Below are 10,213 nucleotides of genomic sequence, written 5' to 3'. Positions count from 1 at the left end.
AAATAAAGGGGAAATGTACCAGGAACAAGCCAGACTGGATAGCTTAATTAAAGGATTCTAACGAATCATCAACTTGCTTCCAATAAGTTGCAAAGGGAGTGTGCTCTGCTGTTTACTCACTAGTGTGAGTGAGGAGGGATAATATCAAAACAATATATCCTCTCCTCCCTTCCTTAACATTCCCATAAAGGTTTATGGGGCCCAGAGTTGAGTATTTTTGGTAGATGGCACTGGATTGAGATCCTGAGCTGAAAAGTATTTTTCTTTGTCTACTTCCTGGTAAGCACATGGTCTATTGTTCCATTGTGTGAGGGGATTAATCCCCCCACCATTCCCTCAGAGTTCACAGTAGCTGAGGCATTGAAGAGTTATTTTTATTTTTGAGATTTAGATTTTGACAATTTTTTCAAATTTTATTTTTTTTCAACATTTTTTCAAATTTCAATTTTGAGATGGTGAGGGGAATCTTCTTTGATGATGCAAGATTTAGAATGCCTAAATTAGAAGAAGGAAATTTTGTTTCATGGAAAAATAATTTTATAGCAATTTTTCAGGCAAATAAACTTTTAAATGCAATTACTAATCAAAAGCCTACTGGCAAAGATGAAGATTCTATTGCAGCAATTAATCTATGAGAAGATCAGAATGACCAAGGCAAAGCTACCATTTTAAGTGCAATTACAGATGTGCAAATGGCACAGGTTAACACATTAGATGCTGCCGGCAAGATCCTTAAAGATTTGGAAATTGTGTATGGAAGTACCAGCAAAAGGTCTCACAGAAAGTTGATGTGAAGCATCCTCAAATTAAAATTAGATTCAAAGACAGACTCTCTCAAACATGTGAATGAGTTTATAGCAGTCATTCAGAAACTTGAATCGACACAGTATAATTTGGTTGAAAAGCAAATAATTTGCTATTTCCCAGGGTCCCTAGGATCCAAGTTTGATACTCTTGCAACCCTGATGGATGCTAAAGAAACGTTAACATTTAAAGAATTAATTTCACATTTAAAAGACGAATGTGAAGGAAGAGATGAGTCTCCAGTTAGGAGTGCAAGGGTAAATGACTTAAACTATGTGGCTAGAGATCATGTGAAGGAAGTTACATTCATAGTCATTCACTGTGACAAGGAAGGCCACATTGCAAAAAACTGCAGAGCTCCAAAGTCACAGAAACCCTTCCTTTTAAGCAACAAAAGCAAAGAAGGGGAATGGTCAACGTACCTTACTATTGCAAGAAAAGAGCTTAACTGCTAATAATCATGAAAACAAATCAAACAAGTGGTTGATTGATAGTGGGGCAACGTCCCATTTTTCATATAATAATAATTTCTTTGAATATATTAATAATATTGATAAATCCCAAGGTGGTGATTTTGAAGTTGATTTTGAAGTCCCAAGGTGGTGATTTTGAAGTTGTAAAGGCTCATGGAGCCGGGTCGGGGTTGTTAAAATGTACAGTACAAAGAGAAATAAAATATGGTGGAGAGAGTTATTTATGTTCCAAAGCTTAACTGCAACATGCTCAGTGTGTCTACTTCGGACATAAAAGGTTTTTAAATAACATTTGAAAATTTAAAATGCAAGGTAACTAAGGATGATGAGGTGTTTGTTCAAGCCAATCTAAAAATGGTATTTATGATATTAACCTTTCAGAACTTCAGTCTGCTAAAGAGGCATGCTCAAATCAGAAGGATGAGGTGGACCTTGAACTCTAGCACAGAAACTTCGGCTCCCTAAAAAAGCTCTACATATTTGTCTGCACCTCTAAAAACAAAACAGGGCTCTCCTCCTCCCTAAAAAAAGCTCAACAACTTTGACCTGCACCCCAAAAAAGGGACTAGATCACAGTCTCTTAGAACGAAGTTGGCCACCCCGACATATTGGATCTACAAAGGAAAGAGCTTGCAAGAGAACTTCAGGTAACAGAACAACTCAGCACCACCAAAATGTGTAAGTCGTGTCACTGAGAAAGCTGTTAAACCTTCATTTTCTCCTTGTACTGAACAGAGAAGCACCAAAGTGCTTGACATAGTATATACTAATTTTTCTCGATGATTTTTCCAAATACTGCGTAGCATATTTTCTCTTTTTATTAATTTTTAAATTAATTTTCCAAATTTATAACAAACAAATAGGAAAAAAACAAAAACAAACAAATAAACATTTATCTTAACTGTAGTAATTCCATTTTTGTTAACATTGTTAGGTGACTTCCTCGAATCCCCCCGCTGAGTTTCTATATAAATCATTGTAGCAGTTTTCCAAAACTACTTTCACATAAAATTTACTCATTCAATTAACATCTTTCTTTCTTTTCATTTAAACTTTAGACATATTATTCTACAACATCACATATTTGAATCCTAGGCCTATCTGATATTCACAAGTAGTTCTATTTAAATTATCTCAACATATTTAGCTAAATAATCTTTAAATTTCTTCCATTCATCTTGATACTCCTCATCCTTCTGGTCATGGACTAGCTCCCAAAAGTCCATCACCTTCATCTGCCATTCCTCCACTGTTGGTACTTCTTGTGACTTCCAATTTTTGGCCAACAAAATTCTAGCTGCAGTTGTGGCATACAAAAACAATCTAACATCTTTCTTGGGTAATTCCAAACCTATTATTCCAAGTAGAAAGGCTTCTGGTTTCTTAGTAAATGTATATTTCAACATTTATCTTTTCCCAGAAGTCTTTCCCCTTGGGACAGGTCCACCACATATGATAAAAGGTACCTTCCTTTTCTTTACATTTCCAACATAAATTATCACTCTTATGGTAGATCTTTGCTAGTTTTACCGGGGTTTAGTACCATCTGTACTGTACATCAATTTCATAACATTTTCCTTTAACACCGTACATGCAGTGAACTTGACCCCTTTCCTCTACAACCTTTCCCAATCTTCAAACATTATATTATATCCAACATCTCTTGCCCAGTCTATCATCACAGATTTAACTTGTTCATCCTTTGTATGCCACTCCAACAATAGGTTATACATTTTAGACAGATTTTGAACTTTAGAATCTAACAACTCCATTTCCAATTTGGTTTTTTCCGATGCAAAATCACTGCATAGCATATTTTCTCAGAGAAAAGAGTGAAATGCTGGAAATGTTCAAGAAGTACCTTGCCATGGTGAGAAACAAATTCCAGAGAGCACGAGCTGTGTTAATAACTGATAATGGGGGTGAGTATTGCTCACGTGACATGCAATATCTCCTAGAAAAGGAAGGAATTGAGCATATAACCACTGTTCCTTATACCTCACAACAGAACTCAATAGCTGAAAGAAAGTTCAGATCCATTATGGAGGTGACAAGGTGCATGTTCAAGGAGGCATCTCTACCCCAACGCATGTGGGGAGACACAGCAGCAACTGCGGTAGATCTCCAGAATAGACTGCCAACAAAGGGAGCTAACCTTACACCTTCTGAATTTTGACATGGGAGAACTCCCAACCTGTCACACATTCATGAATTTGGAAGCCTATGTTTCTATCCCGTTCCCAGAGAACATAGACATAAGCTTGACTCTACAGCACAAGCAGGTATCCTTCTGGGATACGCCATTGGAGGAAAAGGTTACAAAGTAATGGACCTGGAAACAGGAGAAGTGAGTGCATGACATGCAGTTTATTTTGATGAACGCAACCAAACTGACACAAGAAATAGTTCTGTGGACTTTTCTGAGGAATCAGAAGAAACCAAAGATCTTGTATACTTCCTCTCACTAACTTTTCAATGTCCAGATCTGCCTTCTAATGCCATAGCCCCCTCTACAGGCAACGCACAAGAAGAAGACCCAGAGGACCAGACTCCTAGCAGCAGCGCCAGAGATGAAGAGGAGCAGCTTTATATGCCTGCATTGGAGGAGGAGGAGGAAGCTGATGTGGTTCCAGGACCACAGGTCAGACATGCATCCAGAACCAACAGAGGCGTTCCACCATTATGGCTGCCCTACTTTGCAGGGTCGGTGTTACCTCGGGAACCTTCCACGTGGGAAGAGAGAGAGGAGATGCCAGCTGCAGAAGCCCGTCTCTGGAGCAAGGCTGCAGAGGAGGAGAGGGATGCCCTGCATCAAAACAAGGCAAGGACCCTTATTGACCTACCTCTTGGGAAGAAGGCCGTAGGAAGTAAGGTTTTTAAAAAAATAAAATAAAACAAAATAAACAAGGGGCAGAAGGGGAAGTGCAGTGCTACGAAGGCAGATTTGTGACTCAAGGTTTTAATCAAGGTTTTGGGGAGGACTATGATCTAGTTTTCACACCAACCATCAGATACAGTAGCGTAAGAATGCTTCTAAACATAGCAGCCAAATAGACATAAAGACTGCTTTCTTGCATGGATAAATTTCTGAGGAAAAATACATGAAGCAGCCTAAAGGTTTTGTTAAACCACATGTGGCACATTTAGTGTGCAAACTGCAAAAAGGACTTTATGGACTTAAAACAGGCTGCTAGAGCCTGGAATCAGAAGCTACATAAAATGCTAACACAACTTGGGCACAAGCAAAAGCACGCAGACAAATGCCTGTACACCAAGCCTAACAATGGACAATTTTCTTATATTCTTGCCGTCGCTGGTGATTTGACCATTGCCATAGTAAATGAGAGAGACTACACACAGGTTGTGGAGCATTTAAGCAAAGATGTAGAAGTCAAGGAACTGGGAAAGATCCAGTACTAACTTGGAATTCAAGTGGAAAGAGAAGGCGGTTAATTTCTTCTTAGCCAAAAGCAAAAGATTTCAGAACTGATCCAAAGCATGCAGATGCAAGAAGCGTACCCAGTTGCCACACCCATGACTATCGACTTTTTAAGGAATCAAGATGATTTTATAGTTCAAACTGGGAAAAATACAGTAAGTGGACAAAAGTACAAAGATTCACAAATGTTTAGGGGTATGTGTACCCCTGCATTCCTCCAGAAAAAAAGCACTGCTCTCACTCTTGGACTCTCGCTCTCCTGGCTCTTAGCCAGCACATGGCTCAACATAGCTTCACACAGGATGGAGCCCACAAGCAGAAAGTCTGAGGTGTAGCTCAGACTTCTTTTCACTGTAACCACAAGATAAAGCCTGCCTTCAGATTACTGCTGTGAACTGAATGTGAGTAAAACTTTGTTCTTACTTTTAAAGAAAACTGTGTTGTGCTGTTATTATTTTAAGAGGGAAATAAAGGGGAAACGTACCAGGAACAAGCCACACTGGATAGCTTAATTAAAGGATTCTAATGAATCATCAACTTGCTTCCAATAAGTTGCAAAGGGAGTGTGCTCTGCTGTTCACTCACTAGCGTGAGTGAGGAGGGATAATATCAAAACAATATACCCTCTCCTCCCTTCCTTAACATTCCCACATCTTCTCCTCCCCACCCCAACCCTTGAGCAGCAGCTACGGCACTAGAGATGCCTAACCGCCTCCAGGCTTGCTCGCCAGACATGGAAACGGTTTCTCGTTGTCAGTCATTGGAAAAGGTGAAAAAATAACAATTCTTCCTTCACTGAATAGCTGTGGTTAGGTAACATATAGGAGGGGGGTCGCGGGAGAAAATGAGTCTGAATGTGGGAAAGCAGACAATCCAGCAAGTGCAAATAGAGCTATAAAAAGGCACCTTTTAACCTGAAGTGCTGAACATCAACAATAGCTCTCTAACCGTGAGTTACCTCTTGGCTCTTCACAGGGCACTGAGAAATCTTTAATTACTGCTGTAAAATCTCAGGCCACGCTGATGCCAGCAGTAGCTGTTGATCTTGACATGGTTACTATTGTACTTCACACTTCCTCACGGAAATTAAGTCTTTATGGTTAAAAACAGGTTACACAGTTTTATCGAAGGGTTTATTTCACAGGTAGGTAGTGTGCTTGTGTACACTCTTCATGGAAATGTTATTTCAGAATCCTAGAATTGGAATCCTAGAATCCTACAAATGATATCTAGTCCAATCCCTGGCAATGCAGGAATCTTTTTGCCCAAGGTGGGGCTTTGCCCAAGGGGGGGACCCTGAGTCTCATGCTCTACCAACTGAGCCATCCCAGGGATGGGAGAGGAAGGCCTGGATTTGAATTCCTCTTCCCATCTGGACGAAAAGACCTTAATTACATCTCTCTCTCCATGAAACCTTGTTCTTTGCATCTCACCACCAGCACCACAGCCAAGAGGCATGTTGGAATGAATTCAGGTACTGGGGGGGGGGGGAGAGAGTAGGGGTAGAGGGAATGAGGTCCTTGGCTACTCCAGGAACAGTCAACCACCTCGCTAGTGCTCAGGTTCGGGTGAGAGTTTAAGCTTTGATATATTGAAAATGAATAGTCATGTTTCAGTATGTGTGTATGGCAGAGAATGTTCTGGTGCAAAATATGAATTTATCTCCCAAGGGTGCCATCTAGCCAAAGAGAAGCACTTTTAAGTAGCATTCATTTGACTGGGAGAGTTAAATCTTTTTTGCTCTAACTGAGGCTTAAAAGTGATTCACTCTGGATGCTGCACATTAGAATAATAGAATTGTAGAGTTGGAAGGGACCCCAACTGTAATCTAGTTCAACCCCCTGCAAATGCAGGAATCTCAACTAAAGCATCCCTGACAGATGGCCATCCAACATCTGCTTAAAAACCTCCAAGGAAGGAGAGTCCACCACCTCCTGAGGGAGACCATTCTATTGTTGAACAGTTCTTACTGTCGGAATTTTTTTCTCTGATGTTTATTTGGAATCTCCTTTCTTGTAACTTGAAGCCATGGGTTCGAGTCCTGCCCCCCAGAGTAGGAGAAAACAAGTTTGTTTTCTCTTCCATGTGACAGCCCTTGAGATATTTGAAGATGGCTATCCTATCTCCTCTCAGTCTACTCTTTTGCAGGCTAAACATACCCAGCTCCTTCAACCGTTCCTCATCAGGCTTGGTTTCTAGACCCTTGACCATCTTGGCTGCCCTCCTCTGTACATGTTCCATCCTTCTTAAATTGTGTTTAAGAAGTTTTTGAAAGTTCTCCACATTAAACAGCAAATATTTCCCAGACATCATGGTTGTGTAATACATGTTGAATTTACCTTCTTGTTCATTTTTGATAAAACATTTTTGCTAGGTGTTCCAGTCCAAACAGGAACAAATAATGGAGAGGGGATTCTTGCTCAAGGCCTAAATTTCTGACTTATTTTTTTAAAAAAAACACTCTAAAGTATTATTGCATACCTTGAATGTGCAGTACTATTAAACTCACATCTCAAACTTTAAGTCCTGAACTTTCAGAAATTGCCAGATTTTAATGCATACTTGGCAGGGGAGACACCTTGATCAGGAAAGAGATTTTTCCAGGGTGAGCCTCATTCATTGCACCATGGGTGTACTGACCTCTGAGATGCCCCCACAGAAAAAAGAAAAAAGAAAGAAAGAAATGGACATATTTTAAAGGATTGTAAAGAATCATTCCAGTGAGTGCTTTTTCAATGTTCATGTTTATTACATGGCCCCAGGGTATGATTTGAAGGAATATTAGCCCACCACTTTGCTGAAGCTAAGTAGGACTAAATCTGGTCTGCACCACAATGGGTGGCCACCTGGGAACCACATGTATGCCGTGCAGCTTTGGGTTCCATGATGGAAGAAAGAGGAGATATAGATGTAGATAAAACCAACAAACCATTTACCTAAAATTATAAAATGAACCATGAACAAGAAAAAAAAAAAAAGGGAGGGCATGTTCCCAAGGTACGGACTGCACTCTCATGCCATCTTGGAACACCAATACATGCCACAGTGAAAGAGAGAAGTGTTGAGGTTGCTTCAGCAAACAGTTAATAATAATGCAGTATGCTTATAATGTATTACAATATATTTTCTACAGCGCAGTATATTTTTCTACAACAGCATATGCACAAAACATAGCTAGATAGATGAGATACTAATTTATTTTCCCCTTACATTGATAACGTTTTATTTTTTAAGATAAAATGTTGCATTTTAAACTCTTCATCAACATGTACTGAATTTGCCTGGCTAAATCTATCCCTCTAAGTAGCTTTTCTGAGTATTTAAAGAATGTGAATAATCCTTACATCTGTAAGGTAGTCCTGTATTCTTGCCTCTTTATCATAGATGCTTGTATACAAAGGCTGAGGTTGATAGATGATAGCTTTCCTAAGGCACTTGGTGAATTTGAGGTTAGAAGATGTCCTGCACAAGACACCATGAAGGTCTCACATAGAGAGGTTGTCACCAAATTCGGCTGGCATCACTGGTACAGTGGAACAGAAGTATTTGAACTCATAATGCCATGTGCACACTATTGCTGAAAATATCACTCCTAACCTAGTGAGGCTGCATATGAAGGCTTCAGATAATTCAGAAATAGACAGCATGAGATGAAGAAGGAAGGTGGTTGCAATGGTAATCTAGAACATTTTTAAAAAGAACAGGAGCAGCAACAGGAAGAATGCTGGTCTTCCAACATCTTTTTATTTCCTTAAGGTTTGTCTACATGCTGCCTAGTCATCAAGGGATAATTTCTCTTTGTGAGTGAGCTACTTGCAAATTAATCATCAGAGAAAGTTCACATCGCACAGTATCAACTTGAACATAATACTATTTAATGGAGATGGTTCACCCATCTGGTTGTGAGTCCTCAACTGTTGAATAACCAAAGTGAAAAGAGACCAGTGCATGTGTCATGCAAGTGTAAACCAGCTATATGAAATAGTGACTACACGTATCAGCTGTGTGCAGGAACATTGGTGCAATAAGGAAAGTAAGAGGTTAGCATATAGACCTTGATAATTTGTGTGTCACCAAGCCAAACACAGCCTACTAAGCATGTTATGGCAGCCATCCAAGAAGTCAATAGAGCACCTTTTTTTTTTTTTGCCTGTAGGTGCAAAAAGGGTGTGTGAAACACCTGAAATACTGTAATATGTGACTAGTGTACTGCATTTGGCTTGGTAGGTCACAGGATGTGCATGACTGACTCAGTCGGGTTCAGTTCTGACTCCCATGATGACAGATGTGAAAATACCAGCTCATATTGATAAAGCCAGAATGTTACACAATATTTATAAGTGTCATAAACCAGTTCTGATTAGAGCTCATTTTTGCTCCCACTTATTTCAATGACAAAGATCCTTCTGAAACACCTTTGTGCAATACTTCAAAACAGGTAATCCCTTCACCTCTGCATGCATGTTGGCATCGGCTATCTCTATATTTGGGCAGCCAAGCATAACCATATCTCATCTAGTAGATACACACCTGTGATTAACAGATGGTCATTGCCTACGATGCCTTTTAAAAGCACACAAAACAATCTGGCAACAGAAAGCTGTAATTAGTTTCATATTTACCACTTTGTAGTTTATTATGACTCTGATGTAATGATAGCTACAAACATGGCTCTTGCTGCAGTTTATTTAAGACCCTTTTCACTTTTGATAGAATTCTGGTAAGATTTCCGAGAACAGAGAAATTCCAGTTGCTTTACAGTTTAATGCTGATAAACAATACTTGTGCAAAATAGTTCATTGTCATGATAGTAATAGCCACTGCCATGGTGTTGGTGTCTATCTAGCCACTGAGAATAGTTCTTTCGAAGCAATTGCTGTGGAAAACATGAACTAAATTAAGTGAGACTTGAGAACTTTTTTGACCTGGAGGGTTCAGGTAGCAGGGAAGTCCAGATTTTAGGAGGATTAAGGAAAGTTACTGCCTCACACATAAATAAAGGTGCCCTGAGAGAAATGCAGGAACAGTGAAATCTGAGCCCCTCCCCCAATGCTTCTAGGGTTTCTTTGGCTTCCTCTTTACAATTTGCTTCTGCTCTTATTGGCTCTTCTCCACACTTCCTTTGACATTCTTCAGATTTTTTTTTTAACAGCAAAAATGGTTTTTCATTAAAGCAACAACCTGGCCTGGAATGCTCAGATGCTTGAATGGCAATTGTGATATTATAACTACTACTACTACTACTACTACTACTACTACTACTACTACTACTACTGCTACTACTACTACAATTTTTGAATAATGATTATTCCTTGAAAAACAATGGGAGTCACATGTGAACACATGCCCATGAATGTTCACACATCCTTTTCCATGATATTCACCATGGTTGTGGGGCATCGTTTTGCTTAAGTTGTAGACACTCATGTGCAAACAGCATATGGTCCCCAAAGGGGGAGCGTGTGCTTAAGTCAAATAAAACACACAAAGAACTAAC

Source organism: Podarcis vaucheri (genome assembly GCF_965113315.1).
Source record: "Podarcis vaucheri genome assembly, chromosome: 8".
NCBI lineage: Eukaryota > Metazoa > Chordata > Lepidosauria > Squamata > Lacertidae > Podarcis > Podarcis vaucheri.
This window is presented reverse-complemented; position numbering follows the sequence as displayed.